Source organism: Pinus tabuliformis, chromosome 4_1 (genome assembly GCF_031772625.1).
Source record: "Pinus tabuliformis cultivar Carrire ecotype Pingquan chromosome 4_1, CPIR1, whole genome shotgun sequence".
NCBI lineage: Eukaryota > Viridiplantae > Streptophyta > Pinopsida > Pinales > Pinaceae > Pinus > Pinus tabuliformis.
The window spans coordinates 315438035-315458796 of record NC_142303.1 but is presented as its reverse complement, the minus strand read 5'-3'; the positions used below and the strand labels follow the sequence as shown (position 1 = coordinate 315458796).

Here is a 20762-nt window from a genome sequence, read left to right as displayed (position 1 = left end):
GTGGAAGTTCAAGTGTCGATAGTTGGATGTAACAGCCATAGAGTAGATGAAGAGTCATGAGTGTAAATGAATATTCACAAAGGGGAATGTCAAGGGCCACCCCACCATTTTCTATATATAGTCCCTCATAACTCATTGTAGATGCTTTTGGTCAACCAAGCTTCTGAAAGGAGTATCTTGGAGAAAGATTGGAGAGTATTATAACGAGCCTTAGCTTCTTCACTGTGCAGAGCTAGTATATCTCTTTGGAGGAGCAGTTGACAATTACTGTAACATTCCGCAGTTGAAACTAGTGGTTTCTTATGGTTGTATTATATGATTGGAACTTTCACTTCTTAATATAACAAAGCTAACACATTTCATGCATATGTCATATTTTATTTCAGCTATCTTGTTTACTCTAAATGATATATGTATATGTTTGCTTATGCATGCATGTGCAGTTATTTTCTGTATATGTATGTATGAATCTCACTGAAATGTGTTGTTGGTTTAACCATCACTTTGGATTTCTAGCTTACTTTCCTTCTAGTTAGTGATGCATATTTTCTTGTGTGTTACCTTCTTAACTCCGTGCTTTCACAGGTTTCCAAGGGGCACACTCACCTCACCTTCCATGTGTTAGAACTTCTCATGCACCTTCCTTGACTTGCTGCATATGTCACACCCTTGCTACGAACAGGGACATCTTACTTGCCTCTCTGCGCAACTGCGGTCAAGGCAATACCGTATGACCGACTGTTGGGACTCCTACACCAAACAGTCTGAGGTCTAGTTGGGACTTCTTACCGAGGAGATCCCTTGACATGTTGGCAGGTCTAGCACCATCAACACTTTGGATATCATACGACTTATTGAATACATTTGACTCTAATTTTTCTCCAGTTGGTCCTGGTAGAAGAAGGTAGTGAAAAAACAATTTCCAACAAGGTTTGAAATCCATTTAACTCTCCCAATGTTGAGACTCTAGTTCCATTGTACCAAAGAAAATATTAAACATAAATATTTATTTCTTGCCTTTATGGAAACCTATGGTGGTGAATAATTTATATTGGAGTTAGCATGGGACTGATCAGAAGGCCTGTAGCTTTTGGTTTCATGGCTAGAAAGGGTAACTTTCGTGGTAAGGGGTTTGAAAGAATGGATTAGTGGACAATGTTGCCTCTTTAGAGTCAACTGGTATTCCCTCAAGAAAAATGGGTTTAAGGTTTGCAACTTTAGTCATACACAATGGATCTAGAAACAACAGTGAGAATGCTCAGAATATTGATTGCCCAGATAATCAAAACAATGTTTATAGGACCAAATCATAGAGGTCTAGAGGTTTAGGAGATGGTAAACAGGGTGCAACACCTACAGAACCCAACATTGCTAAGGGAAAGACTTCCCTATTTGGACAACAACCGAGTACAAAACTAAATTCTTCTAAGTAAAAAGAAGTAAGTACATCCAAAGAAAATGGAGGGAAAATAACTGTTGGAGATGGTGATGGAACTAATGTTAGTGAGGCAAGGGAGTATGAGGAAAGGTTGATGAATGTTGAAAGTTGCAACAAAGACATACATTTCCCTACTTGAGCCACCAATACTCAGTACTCTGAGATGCAAGAAAGAATGAAGAATGAGATGTCATGTCATTTGTAAATAGCTATAAGGGAATGGGAATGAGTAAACTTTCATGTGCATTTGCTCTATTTAGAAAAGCTTCAGAATGGATCCACAGAAAAATCTTGTATTAACGACATTCATTGCAACTATTTTATAGGCAAGAGACTTTATTGTTCATAGGATTTGGCATACATGGCCCATATTTTGCACATGGTTATTGCATTTGGGGAGGTTATTTGATCCAGGTGGATGTTGGTGGCCACCTACCTATCCCACTTGGACCCCCACAACTATCTCTTTCAGTTTTTCAGTTTCCTAAATTGTAGCACAATTTACTATTTTTAGCAGTTTTTCGGGTCCTGAACTTTCGGAGCCGTTTTGAGGCCCTAAATGACGATTTTTGGGAAATATAGGGGCAACATGGGTCCATGGACTGATGTTTCCCTTCCCAAAGTTGTAGTGCTCGGATAGATCTTTCTAACAAGCTATTTTACGCGTCAAACAGAGATCGTATATCAAAGTTACGACCCTGGGAAATTGATGTACCGATTTACCCAAACGGGGCCCACAATTTGGCGTTTCATCTTCTAGGGTTAGGTTTTAGGATGTGAAGGGTTTTAAATTGTTTCTAAACAATAAATAGGCCTTCGAGTCTCATTGTAACATAGTTCAGAGGCATGTAGCCACCACATCTCTTCTCAGAGATAAGCTACCATCGCCCTAGCTGGTTTATTTCCATTTCTAGTTGTAAGCATATTTCAGTATTTTCCATTAATGAAATGAAGTATTATTTCTGCTGCATCTTTGTGTATATGGTTATCTCTATATTTTGTTGCATTCCTGTTTAAATCCGGATCATTATTCCCGCTACTTTTCATATTATGATTGGACTGTTGTCTCATAGGCATGGAATAATTTCTTCATTTGGGCACATCATCCTCTTTTGTGGTTATTTAGTGCAACTTTCTTAGCTTCACTGCAATGGCAGACATTTTCAATGTTTTTTTGAGCTTGGGATTTATTCATTCAGGGTGTAGTTTGCACAATGAAATTTGTTTTTGGATACACAACTTTACAATGATTGTTATTGGGATGCTGGTTCTATGTATACATGGTATCTTTCAGATGACTAGCTTACAGACTATAGCAGCAAGTATTTATTTTTCTATGGATTGTGAATATTTTGCATTGTTTATTACAATTATGTATTATATATATTCTACTACATTTCATATGGGATTGCTTGACATGGTTCTGTTTATGAACATGGTTTTCATATGTAGTGAAATTTTGATTTACTTTATAAAGAACAATGCAAAAGAAGGTAAAGAGAAAGGTTTTGATCCATAACCTGAAGGGAATAATGGCAGGGAAAGAAATTTCTATCACGTGTTTGGACACAATGGTCCTCATGATGAAGAAGGTAATTTAGCTTTAGCTAGACAATTTGGTGAAATCTCTTAGTGCAATTAGTATGTAGACAGTGAAAGACAGACCTCAACTAGTGGCCTGGTTGGAGGAGAGCCATCTTCTAAAGAGGAAGTATTCTAACTATTAGATAGCCCTGATCACTATGCAGTGTTGGGTTTATCTCATTATGAGAACATAAACATTGTTGTCCTCAAAAAAGAGTATAAGAAAAAGGCAATGTTGGTTCATCCTGAAAATGATATGGACAATGTAAAAGCTGAGGAAGTTTTTAAGAAACTCCGAAATGGATATGAGGTTCTATTGGATTTAGTTAAGAGGAAAATTTATGATAATGAACGAAGGAGTGATCTGATAATGAGATCTTAAACAATTATTAAGGTATTACAGATTCATGTGCATGGATCGATAAGATTGTGAAATACATAGACAATGAAGTAGTTAAAGAACATAATAGACAAACACACATAAACACAGCAAGTTTAATATGGAGTTGACACAAAAATCTTGGGTTACATCTCCTGGTCTAGACTTTAGTGGTGACCTCTCTATTATGTCTTCAAGAGTAGAGTTTTACAGAGTGTGAGCTCAAATTGAGTCTCAACACAACAGATACAAAACAACAAGGCTTTACTTGGAACTCCCAAGCCTTTCTGAGTACACAGACTCTCCTCACTGACTCTCCGTCTCTATTTGCTCTCTTTCTCAACACTGCTTGTCTTTGTCTTCTGTCTTCTATGGCTTTAAAGCCAATCGGTGTTGTCTGTTCATTTTCCCTTCTCAGGCTCTCTGGCTCCCGGCCTCTATCCACTCGAATCCCCCTCTGAGCATTAGAAATCATTTCTAAATGCCTTCAGGGATGGTGGCCACCTGTTCTATAATGGAATGGACCATCGATGCCTTTGAAATCCCAAAAATGGTCACTCTCTGTTTACACAGAGAAATACATGCAAAACTGTGAAAATCCGCCAATCTGTCGTTTATTGGATTTGAAATGTTATAAATTCAGCCTTATAACTCCTATTGGGTTTGCCTTTATATCACTTATCACATCCCCACCATTGATCTGAGAGATCTGGGTCCAACGGTTGAGGTTCATTTCAGGCGGCTCATGCATACAGGGGTTAACGTCCCAAAAAGAGTGGTTTTCTCTCTCCGGGGCCTGGACACATGGTAGCCAGTGTATGGGCTCAGGCAGAGCCTGGAAAAAACCGCTTACCACCTACGGCTTGCCCAAAATCTCGCTTGTTTTGTTATTTCCCTTTGTATTTAAAAATACATTAAAACATTGAAAATCCCACAAAATGGCTCATATCGGACTTGAAATAATATACAACTGCATTAATAAACCCTTTCGGGTCTGGTTTCATCGCATCGGCGCATTTCCTTTGTATTTCATTCATTTTAGCAGAAATCTGAAATACACAGGAAAATGTTGTTTTCCAGATCTCAAAATATATCAAATATCATTCATAATTTTATCGAGTCTGGCTATTGCAGTCATAGTTGTCATCAGCCCCACTCCTTTGCATAGATTTGATGTGATATTGTGATATCACAATCACGTATCATTGATCCTTCGGGCTGTTTGTAAGTGCTCCTCTATAATTGCCGATAGCAATATCGCGAGTTAATCTGGACTGTTGATCTACACGCATAGATCAATGACTCTCGTTTAATCGCGCTGATCGCTATCGCATTTCCCATAGAGCCACCTCCGATAGACTCTGTCTGCCATCGCTGATTGTGATATGACGATCGGATCTGGATCGTTGATCGGCCAGATCCGATGGCTCTGATGCATTGTTCCTTTGACCTTCGATAGCTCTATTTTGGGTCATTTCTTCGTGTTTTTCACTCACGATAGTGTTATCCGCCATTTTTAAAGATTTTCTTTATGCGATAGTTTTTAACTATGTGAAGAATTAGAGGTTTTTAGGATCCATTTGGATCATGCCTTCCCACTGAAAAGGATTTTGGACCACCAAAAGTTGGTTTTTAAGCATCAACCAAGTGAGGATACAACTTCCTCACTTGTCCAATCTCTATCCATCTTGCACTACTTGGTTTTGAACCCTTGACTCCGATTCTAAGGTACTCAACATCCCCTCTACGCATAGTTCTCACCTTCCTATCCAGAACTGTATCTTCTTGCAACTCATTGAGATATTTAGGCAACAGATCATCAATAGAAGGCAACTGACTTTGCTCTTCGGGATCTTCAATCAATGAAGTTTCAAACAGTCTCAAGTTCTCTGCATTAACTACTGAATAGATGTGCATGTAAGCTGGTAAATCAAGGCGAAAAGCATTCTCACCAATTTTCTCAAGTATCTTAAAAGGCCCATACCTTATTGGCTTCAGCTTCTTACCTTCACCTTGCATTCTATCTTTGCTGATGTACAACCAGAATTGATCACCAACTTGGAAGCTATGCTCAATTCTATGCTTATCATGCCTTGCCTTGTACTTGGCTAGGCTCTTTTCCAGCTATTCCTGTAATGCCTGGTGAATTTCTTGGATCTGTTCAATGAACTTGGTTGCTTTGTCCACATCACTGTGTCCATCAACTACTATGTCTTTACTAAAGACAAAATCCAAGGGAGACCTTGGTGTAAAATCAAAACAAGTCTCAAAAGGAGATCTTTGTGTAGAAGAGTGCTTGGCACGATTGTAAGCATGTTGCACATAATGCAAATGTTCATCCCAAAGCTTGGGATGCTTGCTGCAATAGCCCCTGAGCAACTGGATCACTATCCTGTTGACCACCTCTATTTGGCCATCTGTTTGTGGATGAAATTCTATGCTCTTCTTCAATTTGGTGTCCATCAACTCCCATAGACTTGACCAAAACTTCCTAACAAATCAAGAATCTCGATCAGAGACAATAGAAGTGGGTAACCCAAAATGAACCCATACATGCTGAAAGAAAAAATTTGTTGTTTGTTCAGCAGTAAGTTGCTTGTTACAAGGTATTAAAATACACATTTTTCTGAACCCGTCCACAATAACATATAAATAGTCATGACCTTTTCTAGATTTTGGCAATCCCCCAACAAAATCCATGGAAACACTTTCCCAAGGATGAGAAGAACCTAGAATTGGAGTGTATAAGCCTAGTTTTCTATTGTTGGGCTTGCTTTTAGCACACATGGTACACCCTTTAATATATCTAGAAACTGTTTCATGCATTCTTGGCCAATAACAGAATCTTTGCAGCTATGCAACTATTTTACTTACACCAAAATGACATGATATTAGAGAAGTATGTGCTTCTCAGATTATGTTAACTCTTTCAGTTTGAGGAATGCATAACTTTCCCAAATGATACAAGAGTTGGTCCTTAACATGATAATCCAATTCTTCTACTTGTTTGCCATGACTTAAAGTTGCATATACATCTTTAAAATCTATATCTTGAGCATATTGTTCAATGTAGCTTTCATGAAATACTGAGTTATGCTTAAGTATAGTACATGCATTTATGATTGGTCTTGATAACATACATGCAACCTTATTATGTATGCCTTTCTTATACCTGATGACAAGATGAAACTGCTGTAGAAAACCCATCCACCTATAGTGTCTTGATTGCTGCAATTTAGTTTGTGAGTGAAAATATTGAAGGGGTTGATGATCAGTATGTATAACTGTTTCTTTGCCCATTAGGTAATGTTTCCACTTTTTCACACTCTGTACTAATGCATACAATTATTTATCATATGTGGGATAATTAACTACTGTAGAATTAAATGTATCAGAATGATAACATATGTGTTTACCATGTTACATGAACACTGCTCCCATGGCATAGTCACTAGCATCTGTTTCAATCTCAAATCGTCTTTGAAGATCTCGAAATGCTAGTACTGGTGCTATACTAATTTTTTCTTTCAAGGTGTCAAACGCTTTCTGCTATTTGCCTCCCCACTGAAACACCTTCAATCCTGTTAAAGCATGCTAGGGAGCTGCAATCAAGGAAAAGTTAGCAATAAACTTTCTCCAATATTGTGCTACTCCTAGGAAGCTCCTAACTTCTATAGCAGATTTGGGTTTAGGCCAGCTCACAATTGTTGGCATTATGATGCATGTGTTGTACTTGATGGCAACCCACTTGTAGCAAAACAACTCACTTGTACATGGTAACTAGATGAATCTACAGAAGAGATATCAAATGTGATACAATGCATGGCAATAGTATTTATAGATGTGATGAAATGCATGGCAGCTTCAAGGAATCATTTCAGAAGGTAACTCACTCAGATGAATGATCACAGTACAATAGGTTAATAGCAAAGAATTGCATAGCTGTCTACACGGAATGAGGAAAGGGAGGTACACGCAAGTTCACCTTGACAAAGCTGCGTATACACACAAGTTAACAGAACAAAAGGAGCGTATAACATACACACGCACTTTCATAGAAGGAAAGGTGCGTATACCGTGGAAAACTAAGTTTTTTGGTTCGTGGTATTTGGTTCATGGTATTTTGATCCATGGTATTAGTCCAAGGTATCTGGTCCGAGGTATTGACCCTAGGTATTTGGTCCAAGGTATTGGTCCTAAGTGTTTTTGGTCCATGGTATTGTGAAAGGCCTAAAACTATATAAGGAAGAGAAGATCATTAGGCCAAATTGTGTACAAGCATTGAATATTTGATGAAGTGTGAGATCCAGTATGCAGGTTATGGGTTTATGATGCTTTGCTCAATCTGAACCAAGGAGGAGCCTTAGCAGTTGATGGAGGACAAGATCTAATCTTAAGGCTTGGAATGAATTATCTTTATATGGTTTGATCATGTTTATTCTAGATTTGTATACTAATGCATGTGTTGTTCTGTAAATATTATGATCTGGGTATCACTGAAGTCTGGAATAGCTGCAAAATTATGAATGAATATTTACAGATGTATACGCTGGTTGACTTTGGTACAAGTGCATATACACGTAGGTTCGACACATCGAAGTAGTGTATACCTTTTGAACTATGATGTTTGAAGTTGCAATTAGTTTTGGTTGTTGATGCAGAGTTATGGGTTTTTTTTTTTATGTTATCGTGACTGCATTTTGGTAACATTGTTCAGATTGATTGATTGTGATTTGCTTCAGTGATGATGGATGAGATCTAATAATGGATCAGGATCATAATGACTTATCAGTATGTGATCTGATGGGCTAGATCTGGTTGCTAACACATGTATTATCCTTTAAATGTGATGATTTCGGTATGTCTGAAGTCGGGAAGTGCAGCGAAGTTATAAGTAAATATTTGCAGATCTATACGCTAGTTCGCTTTGATGAAGTTGCATATACATGCTAGTTCGGCTCTTCCAAGTTGCGTATACACTCTGATGCATGGTTTTGAGGTTACAGCTAGTTTTGATTAATGATGCAGTTTTCTGGGTACAGATTTGTGTACTGGTTATAGTGATCTCTCTGTTCCAGTTGATTTGTTGAAGTTGATTAAAGTATGAATGAATGCTTGATTCAGTGTGTCAGAGGTTTAGAGGTTTTCAGTGATTGATTTAGTTTGGTTGATTTAGAAAGTAATGGTTGAGTTTCAGTGATTGGTTGATACAAATATAGTTGATGGTTGTATTGCAATGGTGATTGATGTTAAGCTTCAATGTTGTTGATGGGTCCAGTATGAAAATTAGATGAAACATGGCCTTTAGATTATGGTGTTGTGTTCCAGGAGTAACCTGTTTGAAAATTTATGAAACGAGGTCCCTGGAGGAAGAGAGAAGGTGGTAGCCTTCTGTAGGCCGGTGCCTACGTACTAGTAAACATATCGGCTAGTACAAGAGCTAGGGGGTTATAGCTCCCTTCCAGTAGAAGTTGGAGAATGAGAGAAGGTTGTAGCCTTCTGCAGGTAGAAGCCTGCGTATTGGTATGAGTTTGCACTAGTACAATGTTGTAAATAGAGTTTCTTATTATTAAAAGAAGACAGAGACAACAACAATAGGTGGTTTTCACCCACATTGGGTTTCCACCTTAAATCTTGGTTTTCATGCATGTTGCTTATGTGTGATGGTTCAGTCTGTTATTAACTACATATGGTTACTGTTTAATGTTTAATAAAGTACTGATGCACAGATTAAAGATCAGCATATGATGAATTAACTAAATCATTAGTTTGATGGATATACGCTTGTTTCCTTAAGCACAGTTGCATCTACACGTAGGTTAACCACATGGAAGTAGTGTATACAAATTTGAGTATGAAAAGAAAAATATTATTGACTTGACTAATACTGATTCACCCCCCCACCTCTCAGTATTATTTCCAACAATTGGTATCAAAGCAGGTCCTTTGGTAGAAAATTGATCACTTGAAGGAGATCCGTAGAACAATGGGCAAGAAGATAAAGAAGAAAGCACCTCAGAAGAAGAAGACGTCTCAAAGGAACTATGACAGTGGGAGAATTGATTGTGGATTATGTGGTAGCAACTCTTAAGATTGAGAATCACCTTCGAATGAAGATGAACAAGCAAAAGAACTGTGAGGTATGAATTTGTTATCCTCTAGTGATACATTTCTCCATCCATTTGAAGATGATGAAAGTGATAGCGGTACAACTGAATTTGCTCTTATGAGTGAGAAAGAAAGATATCAAATAGAGGCAGAATTTAAAAGTCTTATAGACAAAATTAGAGATCAACAAGATCTATTGGACAAAAGGGAATGTGCCTTCAAAGAAGAAGCTACCAATCTAAAAGCTAAACTAGAGGAAGGAAACAAGGAAAAGGAAGATCAATGTCAAAAGTTGTAGGATGAAGTGACTTCATTAAGAAAGGAAGTAAATAAAAGGAGTACAACAATCAAGAAACTCAAAGATAGATCTAGTTACTATGAAAGTCTTGAAGATAAGATCCTCTCTTTAAAGGAAGATCTTAAAAATTCAAATAAGCAGAATGAAGAACTACTCCAAGCTCTTGAAGAACAAGAAAAAGAAGTTCTCAAATTAAGGAAAAAAGTGGAAGAAGGAAGAAAAGCTGAAGAAATCATGAAGAAGCAGCATCTTGAAAAGGAAGAGCAATATCAGGTTGAGTTAAATATACTAAAAGGTAAATTAGAAGAAAAGGATAAGCTTTTACGATTTCAAGATAACACTAAGATTTTGGATGATATTCTTAGTAGTCAAAGGTCTCTTGCCATCAAATATGGTCTTGGTTTCCATGAATCTGTTGAAGGTGAATCTAGCTCACAAGTTAAGGCAAGGAACTCTAATGTAAAACCTGAAATGCTCAACAAGGAGATTAAAGGTCAACTCCATCAACAACCAAGGAAATAAATTCTTCAAAGAAAATCTTTTACTCCTAACCATGGAAATGATAGTTAGTTATTTCCTCAAATGAATAATGTTGAATGTTTTATATGTCATAATTGTGGACATATTGCAACAAGATGCAGAAGTAGAATGGTTCAATACCATCACATAGAAAGATCATCAACTTGCAGGTACTTTAAGGGATATTGTTTTTCTTGCAATATGTTTGGTCACAAATCCATTGAATGCTATAGAAGAAATATGAAACATGTAAGATGTTATGCATGTAACAAGCTTGGACATATAGCAAAGGAATGCAAGAGAAAATATCGGGCACCACACCAAAAGGAGAAAACATCATCACACTCGAAGATATGGAAGAAGAAGGAAGTATAGTCAGAAAAATGTGGCATGGCACAATGTACAGACATGACAAACTTCGAAGAAGCTGAAAGTATGAAAATTCAATGTTCTAAATCTCATACGCAAGTTTCATGAAGACAAGTCGCGTATATACGCGAGTTCGAAACTGCACAATTGCGTATATGTAGGTTTGAGAAAAATGTAGTGGGACAGACTCAGGAAAACTGATTTGATATGGTTCAGACAATTATCAATTTTATTTTCTGTCGTGATGATAGATGACTAAAATCTGTGGATGTTAATTAGAAGTGTTTTTTATCCTCACAAGTTGTTGATAACTTGATGTATATCTAATTGATGATGATGCCTTGATACTTCTTACTAATATATGAAATGATTAGATCTGATAGTGAACAGGTGGAACAGGTTCAGGGGGAAAACATGCTATGCTTCTAATAAAGCAATGTTGACATTATGTTTAGAAGTCTTTGGTACCTAATCAAAGATGATGATACTTATATGGCTAAATGATACATCTTTCTATGATACAGTTATGAGTTTCCCATGATAAAATCTCATATGATTCTTGGGGTCACATAGTTGGTGTTTAGATCAGATTTATGGATGATTGTAGATGACTCTTTGATGATGCATATAGTACATATATGTTGCTTACATAATGATCTTCATAAGGACAAAGATAAGTACATAGTTTGAGTACACAACTTCATTATTTGATGATGAGCCACTCATTTCCTTTATGTTGTTGTCATCATACCTTCAAAAATGCATAAAGTTCATATGGTGTAGTTATGATTTCTATAGTTCGTGGCTCTCACATGGTTGAGGATTGTTGTTGTTGATGATATCAATAAATCTGGACAAATGACCCTGAGCTCATGGTTTGCTAGATACATATTTCTATGCTAGATACATGGATGATTACTTAAGTTGCATATTGACAGATATTTTTGGTTGGCCAAGAGAATGGTGTTATTACAGGTCTCATGAAGACATAGCTATTTGAAGACATGGATATTCGAAGACATGGCTTACTTAGTCACATAATGATGATGAGTTCTTACCTTATGATGATAGGTTGATACTCACATATGTTGATTATCATGGTTGATGCTTATCAGATGTGGGATGTTCCCTAGTAATGATACATGGTTGATATATTGAAGGTCCTTGTGGAAAGATCATGCAGTTCTTGATGATGATGTGAAAGATCATGTGATGACTATGGTGTTTTCACATATGATATGGTGTGAATGATTTTGTTACTGCTTGGAGATATGACATATGCTGAGTTGATTCATGGAAGGAAACGAAGCAAGTTGATCTTGATGAGATCAAGAGGATGAGTTGATATCTATATGCAGACATACTTTGTCACAGGTTGATGATATTTACACTGACATGGACATATACAGGTTGCTGGTCTGGATGCTGTTGACAGATGCTTATGGAGCAAATCATACATGGTGTATGATAGTTGCTGATGAATATCATGGTCTTGTTTATATATTTGATCTCTGTTATAAATGTAATGTATATCATTCAATGTAAAGGTCATATCAAGACCCATGATGTAATAATTTGTCTCTGTCTGTTGTATTCTTTTGATGAGTCCCTTTTGGTCATATGTTGTAATTTGTACCCCCACTATGCATGGGAAGGATGATGTAATATTTCAATCATGTATAAACAATTGGTATATCCCCACTTGGTTGGGAGAATGAATGTATGTATGAGTCATTGGTGATAGGAAGGTCAAACTCACATAGTTGAGTTATAGGTTCATGTTATTTTTCTTGAAAATATTTGCAGACTCTGCATGTTCTCAGGGGGAGCATGGATGATACAGTACATCTCAACATGAACAAAGGGGGATCTCATTCAGAGATTTCAGCATGTACTCAGGGGGAGCATGGACAACATAATGTAGGTCAAACGAGGATAATATCTTGGTCCTCCCTTTGCCCTTGATGTCAAAGGGGGAGAGTGACTTGGTGTTGTTGTTGCCATCAAGTACAAAGGGGGAGATTGTTGGCATTATGATGCATGTGTTGTACTTGATGGAAACCCACATCTAGCAAAACAACTCACTTGTACATGGTAACTAGATGAATCTATAGAAGAGATATTAGATGTGACAAAATGCATGGCAGTAGTATTTACAGATGTGATGAAATGCAGGGCAGCTTCAAGGAATCATTTCAGAAGGTAATTCACTTAGATGAAAGATCACAACACTGTAGGTTAACAACAAAGAATTGTAGATCTGACTACACAGAATGAAGAAGGAGAGGTATACGCAGGTTCACCTTGACAAAGCTGTGTATACACGCAAGTTAACAGAACAAAAGCAGTGTATAACATACACACGCACTTTCACAGAAGGAAAGGCACGTATACCTTGGAAAACTAAGATTTTTGGTCCGTGGTATTTGGTCCATGGTATTTTGATCCATGGTATTGGGCCAAGGTATCTGGTTCGAGGTATTGACCCTAGGTATTTGGTCCAAGGTATTGGTCCTAAGTGGTTTTGGTCCATGGTATTGAGAAAGGCCTAAAACTATATAAGGAAGAGAAGATCATTAGGCTAAATTGTGTACAAGAATTGAATATTTGGTGAAGTGTGAGATCCAGTATGCAGGTTATGGGTTTATGATGCTATGCTCAATCTGAACCAAGGAGGAGCCTTAGCAGTTGATGGGAAAAGATCTAATCTTAAGGTTTGGAATGAATTATCTTTATATGGTTTGATCATGTTTATTCTAGAGCTGTATACTAATGCATGTGTTTTTTTGTAAATATTATGATCTGGGTATAACTTAAGTCTGGAATAGTTGCAAAATTATGAATGAATATTTATAGATGTATACGCTGGTTGAATTTGGTAAAATCACATATACACATAGGTTCGACACATCGAAGTAGTGTACACCTTGTGAACTATGATGTTTGAAGTTGCAATTGGTTCTGGTTGTTGATGCAGAGTTCTAGGTTTTTCTTTATGTTCTGGTGATCGCATTCTGGTAATAGTGTTCAAATTGATTGATTGTGATTTGCTTCAATGATGATGGATGAGATCTAATAATGGATCAAGATCATAATGACTTATCAGTATGTGATCTGATGGGCTAGATTTAGTTGTTAACACATGTATTATACTTTATATGTGATGATTTGGGTATGTTTGAAGTTGGGAAGTGCAACGAAGTTATAAGTAAATATTTGCAGATCTATACACTAGTTCGCTTTGATGAAGTTGTGTATACTCGCTGGTTCAGCTCTTCCAAGTTGCGTATACACTTTGATGCATGGTTTTGAGGTTACAACTAGTTCTGATTAATGATGCAGTGTTCTAGGTACAAATCTGTGTACTGGTTACAATGATCTCTCTGTTCCAGTTGATTTGTTTAAGTTGATTAAAGTATGAATGAATTCTTGATTTAGTGTGTTAGAGGTTTAGAGGTTGTCAGTGATTGATTGAGTTTGGTTGATTCAGAAAGTAATGGTTGAGTTTCAGTGATTGGTTGATATAGATATAGTTGATGGTTGTATTGAAATGGTGATTGATGTTAAGCTTCAATGTTGTTGATGGGTCCAGTATGAAAATTAGATGAAACATGGCCTTCAGATTATGGTGTTGTGTTCCAAGAGTATATAGTCTGAAAATTTATGAAACAAGGTCCCTGGAGGAAGAGAGAAGGTGGTAGCCTTCTGTAGGTTGGTGCCTACATACTAGTAAACATATTAGCTAGTACAAGGGCTAGGGGGTTGTGGCTCCCTTCCAGTAGAAGTTGGAGAATGAGAGAAGGTTGTAGCCTTCTGTAGGTAGAAGCCTGCGTATTGGTATGATTCTGCACCAGTACAATGTTGTAAATAGAGTTTGTTATTATTAAAAGAAGACAGAGATGACAACAGCAGGTGGTTTTCACCCACATTGGGTTTCCACCTTAAATCTTGGTTTTCATGTGTGTTGCTTATGTGTGATGGTTCACTCTGTTATTAACTGCATATGGTTACTGTTAAATGTGTAATAAAGTACTGATGCACAGATTAAAGATCAACATATGATGAATTAACTGAATCATTAGTTTGATGGATATACGCTTGTTTCCTTAAGCACAGTTGCGTGTACACAGGGGTTACCCACATGGAAGTAGCATATACAAATTTGAGTATGAAAAGAAAAAGATTATTGACTTGACTAATACTGATTCACCCCCCCTCCCCCCCTCTCAGTATTATTTCCAACAACAATGATGTCAACCTTAGAGGGATCTATCTTCAATTCAACACCCCCTACAATATGACCCAAATAATTTAAAGATGTTTTGCCAAATTCACATTTTGATAACTTAACTTAGAGATTTTCTCCTTTGAAAACATCTAAAGTCTACTTTACATGCTTCAAATGTTCTTCCCATTTTTTACTGAAAACAAGAATGTCATCTAAATATACAATTAAAAAATCATCAATAAAAGGTCTGAGTACATCATTCATAACTCTCATGAAAGTGGCAGGAGCATTAGTTAAGCCAAAAGGCATAACGAGCCATTCATACAGCCCTTGCTTTGTTTTGAAAGTAGTCTTCCATGCATCTTTTTCTATAACTCTGACCTGATGGTAGCCACTACGCAAGTCCAACTTGGAAAAGTAAACTACTTCTTTCAACTGATCTAATAGATCATCTATGCGAGGAAGAGGATAACGATTCTTGATCGTTATTTTATTTAGTGCTCTGTAATCAATGCACATCCTCCATGAACCATCTTTATTTCTCACCAACACAATTGGAGATCCACATGGTGATGTTCTTGGCCTTATGAACCCTTTATCGAGCAGCTCATGTACTTGCTTCTTGATCTCTGCATTCTCTAAAGCGGATAACCTGTACATTCTGATGTTAGGCAATGGAGCATCTTGCTACAAATGAATATCATGTACTATTTCTCTCTTGGGTGGAAAACCTTTAGGTTCTTGAAATAGGATATCATATTCTGAAACAACTTTTTCTAAATCAACTTTCTGTTTAGCATCACAACCTTCAAATGCATTGGTTTTATCAGGGGTCTTTTCCTTTACAACTATTAGTAAAAATTTCTTGCATGAATTTACAATTCTTTTCATCTGCCCTGAGTTTATGAGAGTGTAGTTATTTTTGAGCTGATGAGCTCTTACAATATATTCTATTCCATCTTTTGTGAGTTGATACTTATTTCAGTCCTATAGAAAATGGCTTTTCTATCATACAAGTAAGGAATCCCTAAAACAATACCACATATATCCAAGGGAACTATATCTAACTCAACCTCATCTACAAAAGTTGACCCAATAGAAAACCTAAGTTTACATTGTCTAGTCACTTGTAGCTTTGCTTTATCACATACCCAACCTAATGGATATGGCTTCTTGTGAGGTTTGTAAGCCCAACTTCTTTACAATTGTTTCAAAAATCAAGTTTACTTGTGAACCACTATCAAATAAAGTATCAATCTTTTGATGCTTGGAAATAACTCTAATATGAAAAAGCTCATGTCTTTTCCTCTCATTATCTTCATTATCAATAGATTGTGTAGAATTACTTGTAGATGCTTCAGAATTTTTACCTTTTATACCTGTGGATGTGACTGTTGTTTCATCACCTGAGTCTGATCCCAAATCTTTCTGAATGGCAGTAGCAGTCTTCTTCTTCTTACCACCGAACTTCTTGGGTTTCAGTTTTACCCTTTAATTGGTGAAGAGTTTGCCAACTCATCATTGTTTGCTGCATATAAGCTATTGGATAGAATTTTTTTTTAATGGAAAAAACAAATTCACGCTAGGTAGAAAGAATTTTACCATGCTTCTTCAAATCAGCTTGTATCTTGCCTTCCCACCACACTAGGGAAGTTCCTCCAAGGAGAAGGCTAGCTAGCTAAATCTTTCTCCTTTCTGAATCGATGTTATACACCCTGAAATATACATCAATCTGTCTAATCCTGTTATCTAGTTTTTCTGCATTTAATTCTCCATCATATATTGGCAAATCAAATTTTACATCTAATTTAATCAAAGATGTTTTCTTCTTTTTATTTTTAGGTTTTAAGTACTTTCACCTAGACCTTTGTTAAATTCTCGATACATCTCTTCCACCATGGCTCTCGTGGTCATGAAACTGTCCATGAACTGAGAGTCTGATTCCGATGAGACTTGTTATGCCATTTTCCTCCTAGGATAGACTCTTCCAATTTCTGGGTTAGCCTCAACCAGTTCTCCTTCTCCTAATTTGAGCTTTGACCTAGTTAGCATTCAACAATATAGCTCAAGCTTGTCTAACCTTATCAATCCTAAAGCTCTGATACCACTTGATCTGATAATGAGATCTTAGACAATTATTAAGGTATTACAGACTCATGTGCATGGATCTGCCTATGTTACTTTGTGTAATGGATCGATAAGATTGCGAAATACATAGACAATGAAGTAGTTAAAGAACATAATAGACAAACACACATAAACATAACAAGTTTAATATGGAGTTCACCCAAAACTCCTGGGTTACATCTCCTGGTCCAGCCTTCAGTGGTAACCTCTCTATTATGTCTTCAAGAGTAGAGTTTTACAGAGTGTGAGCTTCAATTGAGTCTCAACACAATAGATACAAAATAACAAGGCTTTACTTGGAACTCCCAAGCCTTTCTGAGTACACAGACTCTCCTTACTAACTCTTTGTCTTTGTTTGCTCTCTATCTCAACATTGCTTGTCTCTGTCTTATGTCTTCTGTGGCTTTAAAGCCAATTGGTGATGTCTGTTCGTTTCCCCTTCTCAGGTTCTCTGGCTCCCGGCCTCTGTCCGCTAGAATCCCCCTCTGAGCATTAACAATCATTGCTAAATGCCTTCAGGGATGGTGGCCACCTATTCTATAACAGAATGGACCATCGATGCCTTTGAAATCTCAAAAATGGTCGTTCTCTGTTTACACAGAGAGATACATGCAAAACTATGAAAATCCGCCAATTTTCCATTATCAGATTTGAAATGTTATAAATTCTACCTTATAACTCCTATCGAGTCCACCTTTATATTTCTTATTACATCCCCATCATTGATTGGAGAGATTTGGATCCAACGGCTGAGGTTCATTTCGGGCGGCTCATGTGTACGGGGGTTAACTGCCAGAAAAGAGTGGTTTTCTCTCTCTGGGGCCTAGACACGTGGCAGCTAGTGTATGGGCTCGGGCAGAGCCCAGCCAAAACCACTTACTGCCTACGGCCCGCCCGAAATCCAGCTTGTTTCGTGATTTCCATTTGTATTTAAAAATACACGAAAACATTTAAAATCCAGCGAAATAGCTCATATCAGACTTGAACTAATATACAACTGAATTAATAAACCCTTTCAGGTCCAGTTTCATCGCATCGGCACATTTCCTTTGTATTTCATTCATTTTAGCAGAAATCTAAAATACACAGGAAAATGTTGTTTTCCAGATCTCAAAATATATCAAATATCATTCATAATTTTATTAGGTCTGACTATCGCAGTCACAGTTGTTATCGGCCCCACTCCTTTGCATAGCTCTGATGCGATATTGCGATATCACAATCGCATATCGCTGATCCTTTGGGCCGTTTGTAAGCACTCCTCTGTAATCGCCGATAGCGATATCGCGAGTTAATCTGGACTGTTGATCTGCGTGCATAGATCAACGGCTCTCATTTAATCGCGCTGATTGCTATCACATTTCCCATAGAGCTGCCTTCGATAGACTTCACCTGCCATCGCCGATTGCGATATGCTGATCAGATCTGGACCATTGATTGACGAGATCCAACGGCTTCGATGCATTGTTCCTTTGACCTCTGATAGCTCTGTTTTGGGTCATTTCTTTGTGTTTTTCAATCTCGATAGTGTTATCCGCCTTTTTTAAAGGTTTTCTTTATGTGATAGTTTTTAACTATGTGAAGACTTAAATGTTTTTAGGATCCATTTGGATCATGGCGGGAGGTGTTAGTTAGTCACCTTCACAATTTTAGAAGTGGTGTTCAAAGGAGTGGCATACACAACCCTTTTATATATAGGCGTGCTAATGTTCAGGATGAAATGGATGGTATTCAGGCAAATTCAAGAAGAATAGATTGGAAAAAATGTAATGGTTCACATATTTGGAACATACTAATAGGAAAAAAGCACGAGATAGGTGGTGCTAGGATTTCCAAGGTTACCATTAAGCAAAAGATGGAGATGCATGGTTGAAAAAACAGGCCATGCATCTTTGTTTGGGGTGCTTAGAAAGGTGGACACACCTATGCATATGCATGTGTTTTAAGTAAATTATATGATACAATTGAGCGTGCCATTTGAAAGGGTATGATGTGTCCTCCAAACACAACCAAGCCACCATTTCATGTGAATATTACCCTTATTGGAAAAGATTATTCTCAAGGAGGCACTTCAACTCACAAAGTTGGCACAAATGTTGATGTACCTACAAACCTAGATTAAAATATGACAAAAGTGTTTCTTGATTGGTTTCAAAATGCAGTGGCATATGGGATGTTTGACACTAGTAATGGTGTACCAGAAAATGCGAGCATGAAGACTGGGAATCATGCCAAAAATAACAAGAAAAAGAGAAAGGGCAAGAAACAATGGTAAGGAATTAAATGGATTTTGTTGACACAAATATTTGTGTTATCCCATGCATGCATGCATTTTGTAAATAAATCCCCCCCTGATGTAGATCTATGGATTTATTATTACTGCAAGTATCATATGAGTTTGTAACATTAAGATGTTTTATGAAGTGAAAGAAAAGATTTTCTTCCAATTTTCAAGTGAAAATTCTAGAATCAAAGTTAGATATATACAAGGAATTTTATAATCTTTATTGTATTGTATGACTTAAGCATTCAATGAAACATAGGTTTTAAGCTAACTGGCCAAAAAAATAGATATCCCTCTGAGCTTAAACTTCATGACAGGTACATATGCATTAGGGACAAGATGGAGTTCAGAGACTTCTGGCATTTCAACCAACATATCATGCAAAATCCCAAAAAAATCCTCCTATGGAAGAGCAATGTAAATTTATTGTTCAGATTAGTAGTATTCAACCAGAATAAGCTAGCTACATACTTTGTATCCATGTGGACAACCAAGCAAATTGTGTCCAAGGAAATCACCCATAGATAGTATTATGAAAATTAACACAATATATTGTCAAATCAATTCACCACGATGAAAAACAATTTGACTAAAAAAAAAAAACTAACCTCCCTAATCACATAGCAAGGCCCTACACATAGTGTGTCTAGATCTACTCCTAGACCATGTACCTGCTGACATCCAAATTTTGCTAGAAATTAATTATTAAACCAATAAAAGCATAAAAATTTAAAGGATTAAGATTTATGTAATTATAACAAAAGTAGTTATGAACAACATTATTCAGAACTAAGAAGATTTTACTAGGCATATGCCTCTCCTTGGTTGTTCTTTATTCCTACCTCCTACTTCTTCCCCTCTGCCCCTGTAGAAGACATCAGGTCTTGAAAATACAAACTTATTTTATAATATTGCACTAGGAAAAAAATGACATCGGATAATAGTACTGATTACCAGCTAAGTGAAGGTGTTGGAGTGGCCAACCTTCTATTTAATAGAAATATGCTTGGATTTAATAAGAAGATAATAGTTTTCAATGAAGGATCATGCTTTCCAATTAATATCAATTGTTAATGGCAGTTTGGATTGTAAATTTCTTTTAGTCTTCTTTCCTAACAAAGTTCTAGATATTTGATTTCTTTCTTAATTTGAGAAAATGTTTAACTTTATTTGTGTAGGAATGACTGTTGACGAAAATAAATCAACTCTGCAACAAGGGGAGGGAGAATATCCTTCAAATGAAATTGCTAGTAGATGTTTAGGAACTTCTGCGAGTGCACCAGGGAAATATATTTATGTGGAAAGTGGAAGTGGTGGCTCTCTATCAAGAAGTAGTGATGCATCAATTGTAACGCTTTCCAGAAACAATCATATGGAAAGCGTACAACATTTAGATATTCATCAGCAAGACATAGATTCTCGAGAGAC

At 36.9% G+C, this 20762-nt stretch overlaps 1 pseudogene; it reads left to right on the top strand.

Moving 5' to 3' along the window:
- Positions 1 to 1098: 1098 nt before the first annotated feature.
- LOC149175559 (uncharacterized) lies at positions 1099 to 19325 on the top strand (annotated as a pseudogene).
- The last annotated feature ends 1437 nt before the right edge of the window (positions 19326 to 20762 follow it).